General features: G+C 45.0%; 1 long non-coding RNA gene across 1 annotated transcript; it reads left to right on the plus strand.

Annotated features, from left to right (window-relative positions):
• The first annotated feature begins 29 nt into the window (after nucleotides 1–29).
• On the plus strand, nucleotides 30–4,701 carry LOC123115942 (uncharacterized). The gene is made up of 5 exons (XR_006456851.1): nucleotides 30–1,470; nucleotides 1,645–1,773; nucleotides 1,897–2,014; nucleotides 2,122–3,651; nucleotides 4,208–4,701. It is a non-coding gene; the product is annotated as an uncharacterized lncRNA (long non-coding RNA).
• Nucleotides 4,702–13,182: the final 8,481 nt, after the last annotated feature.

Below are 13,182 nucleotides of genomic sequence, written 5' to 3' on the forward strand. Positions count from 1 at the left end.
AAAGTTTGGTTTCGTGCAAATGTGTGATTTTCTGTTGGAAAATCAATGAGCAAAAAGTTCAATTTTGCTATTTCATGCAGTTCTCTAGTTGGATAGATTGATGGTTCAATTTGTCCACGCCCGTGCACCCCGAGCTAATGCCATCTTCAGCAAACTCTTCCACCAAGCATGTAAGGTGTTTCCATGGATGGTATCTTTCCTACTCTCTTGTTCAATTATTGTTCTAGTTAGCTCCTTTCCACAACATGTGTTTGTGATTATGGCAGCAAGAAAGGATGTGTGGTAGCACGCCCCACAGAATCTTGGTTAATCCTGCTATTGCAAACTTTGCTGCTTTGGTCGATATTTGCTAGCTTGAAGTAATATATGTTTTAGTGGAAGTTGTATTTTTGTATGTTGTATGGCTTGCTGACCTGTCCAGCTCTTATGTGAGAACTGATACTTGAGACTTAGTGAACCATACAAATATTCAACATGGATAAAAAGTTTAGGTAGTGGATAGTGTGGTGTTAGTAAGGAGCAGGAGAAGAACACTTGGGCATCGTTGTGGTTAGCATGATTCTGTTAAAATCTATTGTGTGATTGTGTCTTAAGATCATGCATACATTTTTTGTTAAAGCTATTTTGTCCTTCATTGTGGTTGGCTTTGATTTTAATTTCTTATTCTGTGGCTATGCTTATTTGTTAAATGTGGTAGCTTGCTGTAAGAGCCCTAGCATGTACCTCTATCTCTAATTTACTTTTTGTCCCCTCCTGCTGCTTGTCATCATCGATCTTAATAACTAAGAGGGGCCGAAATAAAACATGAACCTGGTCGTCCTCTTCCTGCTAATGGATCCTTAATGTTGCTACAATTCTGAACTTATTTGTTCAATCGTACTAGTACTGATGAATACCGAGTTGATTGAAAAAGATATGTGTCGAAAAGTTCACTTCATCTGCATACATAAGTTCAAAAAATTGTCGTAGAGCTAGTTCAAAAGATTGTCAAAAGGTAGAATGGTTGTGCTATTTCAATTTTTTCAGTCCATCTTCTGTGTGCTATTCAGTACATCTAATTCCAAATTCTAAGTACAATTGCCTTTATGTTTTCCATCTTCATATAGCACAAAACAGGCACTGGAGGATAAGGTGAGAATATATACTAATGAAATGTTTGGTGGCGTTGTCCACATTTTGAATTTAAACCACTAGCTTTTTTATACACGAGGGCTTGTCCTGGGAGAGCCCTATATAGCCATGTGCAATACTGCTACAAACTTTAATCCCCCATTGTCCGGCCTGCGGAGCATTAGGAAAAGTTCAAATTTTGTAATTCATTCAGTTCTTCTGGTTAGTAGACTAGTGGTTCATCTTGATAAATCTGGCGGTTTAAAGTTTCTCTATGTTTTGTTACAGCAGTTGTGTATTTTTAGAAGAAAAACAACAACGGCGGCTGCACTGGAGCAGCAGGACTACTATTGCTGATAGGTTTGTGAACTAATAAACATTCTTTTTTATGTTCTTGTGATGTTTCATACTTTCATGAACTTATAGTTGATGCTCTTTGTGAACTGATAGCTGATTCTTTTTGTTAACTGGTAAACTAAATAATGACATGGATGTATTATCAGGCCGTGAAAATGATGTAAAAAATATGTGCAGATTAGTGGATGAGTGCTATCTAGATTCTTCTAATATGAAGATAGTGGCACCACTAAGAAAAAGAGAAATAATCGGTTTTTCTGTAGCCACGGAATGGGCATTTGGCTCAGTCATCTTCCATTGCTGGAGGTACTACCTCTTGAGTTAATTTATGAAACTGAAATCATCCTTTTTGGTGTTTTCATGTTGTCAAATAAAAGCAATTTTTTTTGACATGCTCAGTACAAAAAAATTTGTTTATGTCGGATCCAGACCGCCCCCATCTCCGACCGGATCCAGGTCCGCTCCCCTGATAGCCACCATGGCTTGTGTCGTTGGTGCTAGTGTGGATGTGCGACATGTTCATGTCCCCAGTCTATGCCAAGTTCAGGTATGTTCCTGGTTGCTGGTGTATATTCCGCTGATGTGTGACAAATTCATAGTGTGCCTTCTTTTTAGTTCAGTGAGTTCAGTTCATGTCTTATTTTTCTTCGTCAGAATGCACGTCGGTCTCGTTGTGGATGCTTCTGTAGTTCGGCAGTCCAACTAATTGCTCTACCACCGGTTGCTCAAAGCGCCGTGTGAAGTCCAACCCGTGCTCCGCCCCTGGATCCGGCTCAGCGCCAGTTCCTTGGCGGTTGCTACCCGTCCGCTGCTCCTTCCGCTGTCTACGCACAACTCCTAGTGCGTAGCAACTGTGTTCTGTAATTTCAGAATTTAATAGGACGTGCTCTTTGACCTACATTGCTTCGGAAAGGACAATCCCTAGGTAAATCTTCTTCATGATTTCAGGGCTATGAAGTGAATTATTTGTTGTTACGATCTATTTAGCACATATAGTTACAAAACATAGTTCAAATAAATTTCCCCCAAAAGTTCAGTATTTAGGGTTCTGCGCCTGTCCTTACATTAGCTAGTCTTCATCATGTCCAGATAATGCCTAAAGTGAAGACATTATTTTATTTCAATTCAACTTTTGAATGTCTTTCAGTTCATCTACTTCTCGGTCGTCCTGAGTTGCAGCATTGCTGCTACTGTCAATGTGTTTGCAAGTTGCAACCATTATTGATGCATTTGTATTTCAGATCACTGAGGGTTTCATGAGGATGTGCTAAAAATTTGTTATTGTCGGTTGCTCTTTGTTGCATTTGGTACCGTCAATTAAAATTTGTTACGTCAATGGTGATAATGTACGTCAGTGCATGTGTGCTAGTACTAGTGTACTTGCGAAGTGACCCTCCTCCTAGTACAGCCAATTCAATTTCTTGCATTTCCATCTGGAGTACAAAAATGATCAGTACGAATTAAAACAATGATCAGTTTGAAAATAAAAGAAATGATTACTTCGAATTAAAAATTGGTTTGAATTAAAAACAATGATCAGTTCAAATTTAAAAAAGATGATCGGTTCGAATGCGTAGCTACTGAAAGGTACATTCTTTCATTAGTATAAATGCAATTTGTTAATAAAAATAAACAGTGATTCAGTATGTATTATATGAGCAATTCATACAAAAAAGAAGAAGCAAAAAGTAGTGATTCAATATGTATTATATGTCCAAATTTTGTTTTATTCAGCACAAGGCTTCCAAGCATTGATCAGATGTGTTTCAGTTCGTCTACTTCCCAGTCGTCCTGTGTTAGCTAGATCAGTACTAGTGATCAGCAGTACGACAAGTAGCAGTACTGATCAGTACGACCTACACAGATACTATTACTGATCAGTAATATTCTTAATGTTAAAAGTAACATCCATATAGAAAAAATGCTTCTATTCTAACACACAATGTTTTGCAAAAAAGAGCACTAGTACTGATGAGTCGTACCTACAAGGATGCCGTCTACAATTCTGAAATTATTGTTGAGTCATACTAGTACTATTACTGTTGAAAATGGGAAGCAAGTGTCACATGAATCCTCAATTGAATGGGAAGCAAGTTGATCCTCGCTCCTTCAACTCCACTTCGCCAGTGCCCGTCAGTCTGCAGGAGTAGGGGCGGCATGTCCGTCAACAAACAAGAACAGAAGGTATGTGCTTGGAAAACCTAAAATTATGTTCACATTTGGGCAACAGTAGTTGTAGCTTCTTTCAAAGTTCAAAATGAAAGATATTCAATTCAACTTGTTCTATCAAAACATGTGTGGGACCTTGGCAGCATGTCAGACACACTATCTAGTGCAGAAAAATGTTCGGCGTAGTTCAGCGCGCCGCCGCCGCCTACCCCTGCCTCCAAGTGCCGCTGGTCTATGAGTTCAACATGTATAACCCTATAAGTTCATAGAAAAATAGAAAACAAAATAAACAAAAATAATGATACACAAAACCCATGGAATTCATAGGGAAAAGATAACAAGTTCTAAGGAAATAAATATAGAAGTTCATATTCCAAAATAAATGAAGTATTTGGGAAGTAAAAATGAAGTATTTCAAAGTGTAGAAATCTTTTTAGGTTTCTTTGGGAACTTCTAATGTTACTACACATGAACTTGCTTAGTTACACAAATATGAAACTGATTGTGCAAGTGACTTAGAATGTGTTTGAACTTGTTATGGGAACTCATGACTTGTTATGATTAAATGCAGGGAGCAATTGGCGCCGAATGGGCCCCTGGGAGCTAGTCCAACCCGCTCGCAGACTGGAGGGCATGCCGGTTTATTTCCAATGAAGCCCTATGTACAATCAGTCTGTTCGTTTGATAAGAAAGGAGACAACATAGAAGTTATGGTTGAAGCAAGTCCCTCCGTCCAGTTATGTCCGATTTTTGTGATAGTAGTTCAAAATGAGGGATATATTGTATAAACTTTTTTGGACTTGTGCCCAGGCTGCTTCTAAACAACTCCAATGCTTTATTGGCCTCAGTACTACAGTTTGGTAACTTTTAACTGAGAACTCTATGAACTCTTGGACATGTTCATAAAGTATTTCTGGACTAAGAACTCGATGAACTCCTAGACATGTTCATAAAGTATTGTTGGAGAGCTCTCAGTAGTTCTAGTATTATAGTGTGTGTTTTGAACTAAGAGATATACTCTATGAACTTTCTCTACTCTTGAAGCATTTTGTTCTCATATATAAAATCAAGTGCATATATGAAATCTTGAACAAAATGCTCTATGGACTCTTGGACTGCATTATTGGAGAGCTGTTATTTGGTACCTAATGGAATTTCCACATGAAGCATTTTGTTCTCAGTTTTTTGGTGAAAGTTTGCTTCCTATTGCATAGCTGCTGCAATAGACCTTCCATGCATGGCAATGTAAACATACAAAATGTATATGCTACTCCCGGATGGGCTGCTGTAGTGAACAATTTTCTACCATGAAATTTTTCCTAAAAGGGCTGCTATAGTGAACATGGTGCCAACTTGTTGCTAGTTATATTGAAAGTCCACCTTGCAAAACAACATCAGTTCTCTCATGAACATGCATTAGTTTAAGGGGTGGACATGCATCGGTTCAAGGGGTCACAAAGTAAAACAATGTATACACACAGCCCATAACAATGTTCCCTTCTATGAAAAATATTTAACTAGGTAATGTAAGGCATCACACCGGTTGAATATAGTCAGAAAAAACCCTAATAGTTCAACCGAGGCCATTGGGAGGTTCAATGAAATACGGTATGACGGTTAGAAAAAAAGATATCATGTTTTATAAAAAAATGTGCTTTGGTCCGTGAAAACAAGCTCTATACAAATCCATGCGGAGATCAATTTGGGTACTCTATTTTTGAAACGAAGAAAAACACGAATGGTTTCACCGTATTGAAATACTCTATGAAAAATACATCAGTACAAGCAAACACATAAATCAGTACAAGTACTTTGTTTTACGAGGAAAACTACGCGAAAAAACAGAGAAAGTCTAGTTTGTGAAAACATGTTTAGTACAAATCCATACGGACATCCGCTCAGGTACTCTTTTTTTGGAACCTTTCAAAATTACTCTCCAAAGAATACATCAGTACAAACGCACACGTAGATCAGTACAAGTACTCTGTTTTTTCTGACGGAAAAACAGCACGATGGGTCTCACCGTAATCCAAATTACTCTTCAATGGTTGCGAATTCGAGAAAACGTTCAACATGACTAAGTTTCGTATTTTCGATATCTTTCCAACCATACATTATTTGCCTCATTTCGACAAACTTTAAAAAAAATCGCATTTGAAATCAAATTTGACCATATTTGAATTTGTTTTTAAACCGTAAGGAATTAGAAAAACATTTCAATATGAAAAGTTGCGCATTTTCCATAGCTTTCCAACGCCATATCATTTGCATCAATCCGACAAACCGTTTGCAAAAAAATTGCTAAAATACCTTTCACCCAAAATTTCACCGTTTTCCAAATTACTTTTAAATTGTATGGAATTAGAAAAAACATTAGATAGATATATGGAAGATGCGGATTTTCACCAGCTTTCCAACGCCATCTTATTTGCTCAATTCCGACAAACCATTTGAAAATTGAGTGCAAAATACGATTCGCGTTTTCGGTTTTGAAAAAAACAGTTCTTTTCAAAACTGCTCTTAAACCATAATGATTTTGCAAATACGTTCAATATATTTTAAATATAGTTGTCAAGAGCTTTCCAACGATATATTACACGCCCCATTCTGACAAAAAAATTGCAAAAAAAATTTGAACTAAAGAAGACGATGTGTTAAACAGGACCGAAAGCATCAGTTCAACCGCTTCGAAATCATCAGTACAACCGCCTGAAACCGTCAGTACAAAAAGGGTAACAGAATAACATTTTGTTACGCGTAACAGAATAGCCCAGATGTGTGTGTGTGTGTGTGTGTGTGTGTGTGTGTGTGTATTGCTATTGATATTGCTATTCTAAGAATGATCATGATGCCCTCATGTCCGTATTTTATTTTATCGACATCTCTATCTCTAAACATGTGGACATATTTTTCGATATCGGCTTCCGCTTTAGGACAAGTGAGGTCTAAGCTTGGGGGAGTTGATACATCCATTTTGCATCATGCTTTTATATCGATATTTATTGCATTATGGGCTGGTACTACACATTATGTCACAATACTTATGCCTTTTCTCTCTTATTTTACAAGGTTTACATGAAGAGGGAGAATGCCGGCAGCTGGAATTCTGGGCTGGAAAAGGAGCAAATATTAGAGACCTATTTTGCACAACTCCAAAAGTCCTGAAACTCCATGAAAAGTCAGTTTTGGAATATATTAAAAATATTGGGCAAAGAAAGCACCCGAGGGGGGCCACCCACCGTCCACGAGGGTGGAGGGCGCGCCCTACCCCCTGGGCACGCCCCCTGCCTCGTGGGCCACCTGGAAGCCCCTCGATGCCCATATTCTGGTATAAGGTGTCTTTTGCCCTGGAAAAAATTAGAAGGAAGCTTTCGGGACGAAGCGCCAACGTCTCGAGGCGGAACCTTGGCGGAACCAATCTAGGGCTCCGGCGGAGCTGTTTTGCCGGGGAAACATCCCTCCGGGAGGGGAAATCGTCACCATCGTCATCACCATCAATCCTCTCGTCGGGAGGGGGTCAAACTCCATCAACATCTTCACCAGCACCATCTCCTCTCAAACCCTAGTTCATCTCTTGTATCCGATCTTTGTCTCAAAACCTCAGATTGGTACCTGTGGGTTGCTAATAGTGTTGATTACTCCTTGTAGTTGATGCTAGTTGGTTTACTCGGTGGAAGATTATATGTTCAGATCCTTTATGCACAGTAATACGAATCTGATTATGAACATGAATATGATTTGTGAGTAGTTACGTTTGTTCCCGAGGACATGGGAGAAGTCTTGTTATATGTAGTCATGTGAATTTGGTATATTTTGATGAGATATATGTTGTCTTTCCTCTAGTGGTGTTATGTGAACGTCGACTACATGACACTTCACCATTGTTTGGGCCTAGGGGAAGGCATTGGAAGTATAAGTAGATGATGGGTTGCTAAAGTGACAGAAGCTTAAACCCTAGTTTATGGGTTGCTTCGTAAGGGGCTGATTTGGATCCATATGTTTCATGCTATGGTTAGGTTTACCTAATTCTTATTTTGTAGTTGCGGATGCTTGCGAGAGGGGTTAATCATAAGTGGGATGCTTGTCCAAGGAAGGGTAGTACCCAAGCACCGGTCAACCCACATATCAAATTATCAAAGTAACGAATGCGAATCATATGAGCATGATGAAAATTAGCTTGACGATAGTTCCCATGTGTCCTCGGGAGTGCTTTCCTTTATATAAGAGTTTGTCCAGGCTTGTCCTTTGCTACAAAAAGGATTGGACCACCTTGCTGCACCTTGTTTACTTTAGTTACATTTTACCCATTATGAATTACCTTATCACAAAACTATCTGTTGCCGATAATTTCAGTGTTTGCAGATAATACCTTACTGAAAACTGCTTGTCATTTCCTTCTGCTCCTCGTTGGATTCGACACTCTTACTTATCGAAAGGACTACGATAGATCCCCTATACTTATGGGTCATCAAAGATACCACCATCAAATGCGTGTGGGTGTTTGTGAAGACAATGATCCAGGTTTTTTGGCCCGGAGTATCTCTGAGCTCCAAATGAGGAGGACACAAAGAATTCGATGAGGATGAACAAAGATAGGGGATGGACAGGCATGCCTGTGAGTATTGGTTGCATGCATTGGAGGTGGAAGAACTGCCTGATGGCTTGGGCAGGGCAATACACCATTAACAAACATAAACCTACCATTGTGCTTCAAGCCATGGCTTCACGCAATTTATGGATTTGGCATTGCTTCTTTGGTTTGTTAGGGTCTCTCAATGATATCAATGTCTTGAAGAGATCTCATATTTTTGCTTAGCTAGCTAGTGGAAAAGCTCTGGATTGCAACTATGTCATCAATGGCATGACTACACCATGGGGTACTATCTTTCCGATGGAATTTATCCTCCATGGTCAACATTTGGGAAGACCATTACTGACCCCAAAACCAATAAGCACAATTTTTTTGCCAAAGCATGAGTAGCATGCCAAAAGGATATTGAGAGGGGCATTTGGTGTGTTACAAGCTCAGTTTGCCACTGTTTGAGGTCCCGCTCATTTCCAGGATAACCTGACTGCATGTGTAATTTTACACAACATGATCATCGAGGATGAGAGGTATTTTAACTTAGAGTATTATTATGATAATGTTGGTAGTCGTGTGAAGCCTGCCAAGGACGCAAATGAGACCAATGCATTTCTTGACACCAACCAGAAAGATTGAGAACAATGCTTCACACTACCAGGTCTTTGATGATGTAGTTGAGCATCAGTGGCAACTCTATGGGAGATAGATTCACATTTCAAATTAATAAATTTCATATATATTTGTGTGTGGTTTGAACAATTTGTTGTTGTATTAATTATTCAAATTTGAACATTTTTTGTGATGAAGACGATTGTTGTCGGATGTTGGGTTCTGACAGACCCTTAAGGTTCGAACACTGGGGTGCGCACGAAGATCTCTCCCCTACCGATCTACGTCCTATCACCTCGTGAGATCTAGGCTGAAAATGATGAACAACACAAGGGACACAAGATTTATACTGGTTCGGGCCACCGTTGTGGTGTAATACCCTACTCCAGTGTGTGGTGTGGTGGATTGCCTCGGGGGCTGGTGATGAATAGTACAAGGGGAGAACGGCCTCGCGAGAGGTGTTCTTGAGCTGGTGCAATGAACTGCTTGGGTGAGTTCGATCGCCTCTCTCTCTCTCTGAATATCTGATCCCAAAATCTCCCTTTTCTACTGTGGTGGCTAGATCTATTTATAGAGGCCCTGGGCCTCTCCCCAAATATTGAGCGGGAAAGGCGCCAACATTGGCCATTTTAAAGGGGAACATCTAGTACAAGTTATCCTGACTAAAGTTGGTCTTTGGCTGCCAAAGCACTGGTGATGACACCGTCTTGGGCTCCACGGTGACCTCCATCCTGCCGTTCCGCTGGTCTTGGTCTTGTTGCACCGAAATGGCAACCTTTGCTTGATGCCTCGGTACTCCACGTCTATGCTTTGCCCCCTTGCACCAAAGAGGAAACAAGGACACTGCGCAGGCCGGCGCCCGCCTGGTCTCTATCGTCATGGCCCTCGTCACGAGCACCTCGCGAGGTACCCTGCCTTGATCTCTCCGCCTCCTCGCGAGCCTACCTAGCGAGGCCGTCCCTGAGGAAGCCTTGCGTCTTCCGCCCCGCGAGGCTTGGCCCCTCGCGAGGGTCTTGAGTCTTGTGCTGATGAAGACGGGTCGTACTGGGCCACCACTTGAGCCACACCGCACACTGCAGGCAGGCAAGTCTAGGGACCCCCATTCCTAGAACACCGACAGTAGCCCCTGGGCCCAAGGCGCGCTCGGACTTGGCTTAGCGGAGAAGCGAAGGGGCAAGTGCGGAGCGCCGCGGGCCCCATCAGCATGCGGCCTTGGGCGTCGCGTGACAGTTGATTGGACATGGGCGTATCCGCTTCCCAATGCTACCTCGGCAACCGCTCGAGTTGACAAGTCCCTGCATGCAGAAACATGTCATGATTACCTGCGATCGTGGAGGCCGACGGTTGGCTTCCTTTCGGTTATAAATGCAGGAGGGCGCAAGCCTCCACTGTACACCTCCCTCCTTGCCTCCTTCTTTCTCCCCATCCCAGCTACTCGCCATCTTCCATGGCGACGCCAAGAGGTTCTCGGCTGCAGAGAAGGGAAAGGCTCATCAGGAAGGGCCTGACTCTCCCCCTGCCAAGCGCGGCCGAGGCCGTCCACGCAAGCATCCTGTGGCCCCCGAAGTGGCTTCCCGCGGTTGCGGAGGCGATCCCCTGCGCGGCGATGGGCACCTGGTTGTCGAGGGAAGGCGCGCCATGACTGCGCGGCCTCCCAGGCCGCGCTTCCACTCGACGGAGGTGCTGCCGAAGTTTGTCGTGTGGTTGGCGGACCCAACCAGCACCTGGCTCCAGCTACCCCGCTTCTTTGCAGGTGAACTTCCGGCCGGCGTTTCGGGCGGCCTCTGGTTTCAGGCGGATGGTTGCTGCAGCAGGGCCTCCTGGGCTTCGCTGGAGGTCTCCGTCACCAGGAATGTGGCCCTGACCCGCGGCTGGCAAATGTTTGCCCCCGCGCATGGCTTGAGCCAGCGGTGCACCCTGCACTTCAAGTTTGATGGCGATGCCACCCTCTATTTGAGGGTGTTCGGAGAAGACGGTCACCGCACTGGATGCTGCCCCAAAGACGATGACCGCGGCCGGGTACCCAACCCCAACGATGATCGGGATGAAGATGACGACAGGCGCGTGGTCGGCGGCGCTCGTGGCTCGCCAAGCTTTGGCAGCTCTCCTTCGGACAGCAGCTCCTCCAGCAGTGGCCGCGACCAGCCTCCGCGCCTTCGCGCTCGCCTTGAGGGAGGTAGCGGGTCAGTCTGCCGTCGTGCCTCGGTGAAGCCCGAGGAGGAGTCGGACTGAGCTCCGGGGTGGTACGAGCCCTCACCGCGAGTTGGTGCCGAGCAAGTCGCGCCTATTTTGTTATTCTCCCTTCCCCGCACAAAGAGAAAGTAGTGTAGGGCCCCATGGGGGCGTGTTGGACTATTGCCATTAATTACCATGCTATTCCCGCTATTTTGGTGCTGTGTTTCTGTGCCGTATGCCCGCGTGCAGGAATTACTTAGCTCGGGAGGACTTGTCATAGTCTTCGCTTCCCGAGGCTGAGGCCCCGCCGTGCGCTTCATGTCCTGCAAGGATTAGTCAGGAGTGGTAACTTCCGGTCTCGGTCACGGAGGCGACCGACTCAGGTCATGTGTTCATCTCGCGATGCCCGTGGCACACGGACTAGGGGGGTGCTTCCGTAGTGGACTTGGATAGGAAAGCTTCAAACGACTGGGGCAGAAAACACTCGCGAGGGCGCCCGCGTAGCCCCCTCGCGAGACTTGCGCGAGAGAAAATGAGGCGAGTAGGCGAAAAAGTCAGAGAGTCACAAGGTAAGGACGACAACAACTCCAATAAAACTTCAAATAGGGATGAACAAGCCAACTGCAGAAAGCAAATGAAAAATCCGTGTCCAGCACCTAATCTAGTCTTCGACGTCTTCTCACCAACACGGAGCTAAGTGCTGCCACTGGGCGTGGGCGGGAGCCCCCGAGGCCCAAGGGCGGCTCTCCGGAGACTCTGGGGCGTGTACAGCCCCAACTCATTATTACATGAGAGGGTTCACGGGCGGCGAGCTTCACAGGCATTGGCCTTCTTCACAGGCTCCGGGCCTTTCTCGGGGAAATGAGCTTCACAGGCGTTGGCCTTCTTCTCAGGCACCGGGCCTTTCTCGGGGAAATGAGCTTCACAGGCGTTGGCTTTCTTCACAGGCACCAGGCCTTTCTTGGTTCGTCTAGCTTCACAGGTGCCGGGCCTTCTTTACAGGCTCTGGGCCTTTCTTCAAGGATAGAACTTCCGGAGATGCTGGATGTTCCACGCGTTCGGGATGGGCACCCCCTCCTGAGTCTCCAAGCGTGCAGCGCCGGGCCTAGAGACATGAATAACCTTGAACAGGCCCTCCCACATGGGCGAGAGCTTGTGTAGCCCGTCCCTGGAGAGCACCCGTCTAAGCACGAGGTCACCTACCTCAAGGGTCCTGGGGCGGATGCTGAGGCAGTGGTACCACCGCGGTGCTTGTTGGTATCTCGCAGCCCGCAGCGCATCCTCCCGACGATGTTCCTCCCCAAGCACGAGGTCCACCCCCCGCATGGCGTCCTGCTATGCTTCATCAAAAGACAGGACCCATGCGGAGCGATGCCTGACCTCGTGAGGGAGGACCGCCTCAGCACCATAGACGAGGAAGAACGGGGTTTCGCCGGTCGACTTGGTAGCGGTAGTACGGATGGACCATAGCACGAAATGAAGCTCGTCGTGCCAGCCCCTGCCGCAGGCCTCCAGCTTCTTGTTGAAGGTTCAGGTTTTGAGGCCCTTTAGGACCTCCGCGTTGGTGCGCTCAGCTTGGCCGTTGCTCCGAGGGTGTGCCACCGAAGCGTAGCATATCTGCGTTCCAAGGTTAGCACAATATGTTTCAAAGAGATTGCTGGTGAACTGCGAACCGTTCACTACAAAAAAAAGACACATCCGTGACATTTTGGGCCAAACAATTTTTTTTTCTGTCATACATATGACACTTCTATGATGATAATTGTGACAAAACCCGGTATCATCATAGATGTGGTGGGCTCCTACTTCTATGACAAAAAATCATGACAGAAAATGGGCTTTTCATCCTGGGCGGGCCGGAGACGCAGCTGCATGACATTCTTTGGGCCGTCCATGACGGAAAAAACCGTGGTAGAAGCGAGGGGGAGAAAAATTTTAGGGAGTTGCCGGTTACGCTGGGAGGTCAGGGGCGGAGCGATGCGCGTTTCTCTCGTACGTACGCGCGTGTGTGCAAGGCATTGGCTCTAACTGAACCCGAGCGAGGCGTTGGGCTCTAACAGAACTCGAGCGATTGCACTGCAGGCTACGCGTTACTGAACCCGAGGGATCGATGGATGGCTGTTAACTGAACCCGATGGAGCGATTCCTTCGCTACTGCTGCTAACTGAAGCCGGTCG

This window comes from Triticum aestivum, chromosome 5B (assembly GCF_018294505.1).
Source record: "Triticum aestivum cultivar Chinese Spring chromosome 5B, IWGSC CS RefSeq v2.1, whole genome shotgun sequence".
Classification (NCBI taxonomy): Eukaryota; Viridiplantae; Streptophyta; class Magnoliopsida; order Poales; family Poaceae; genus Triticum; species Triticum aestivum.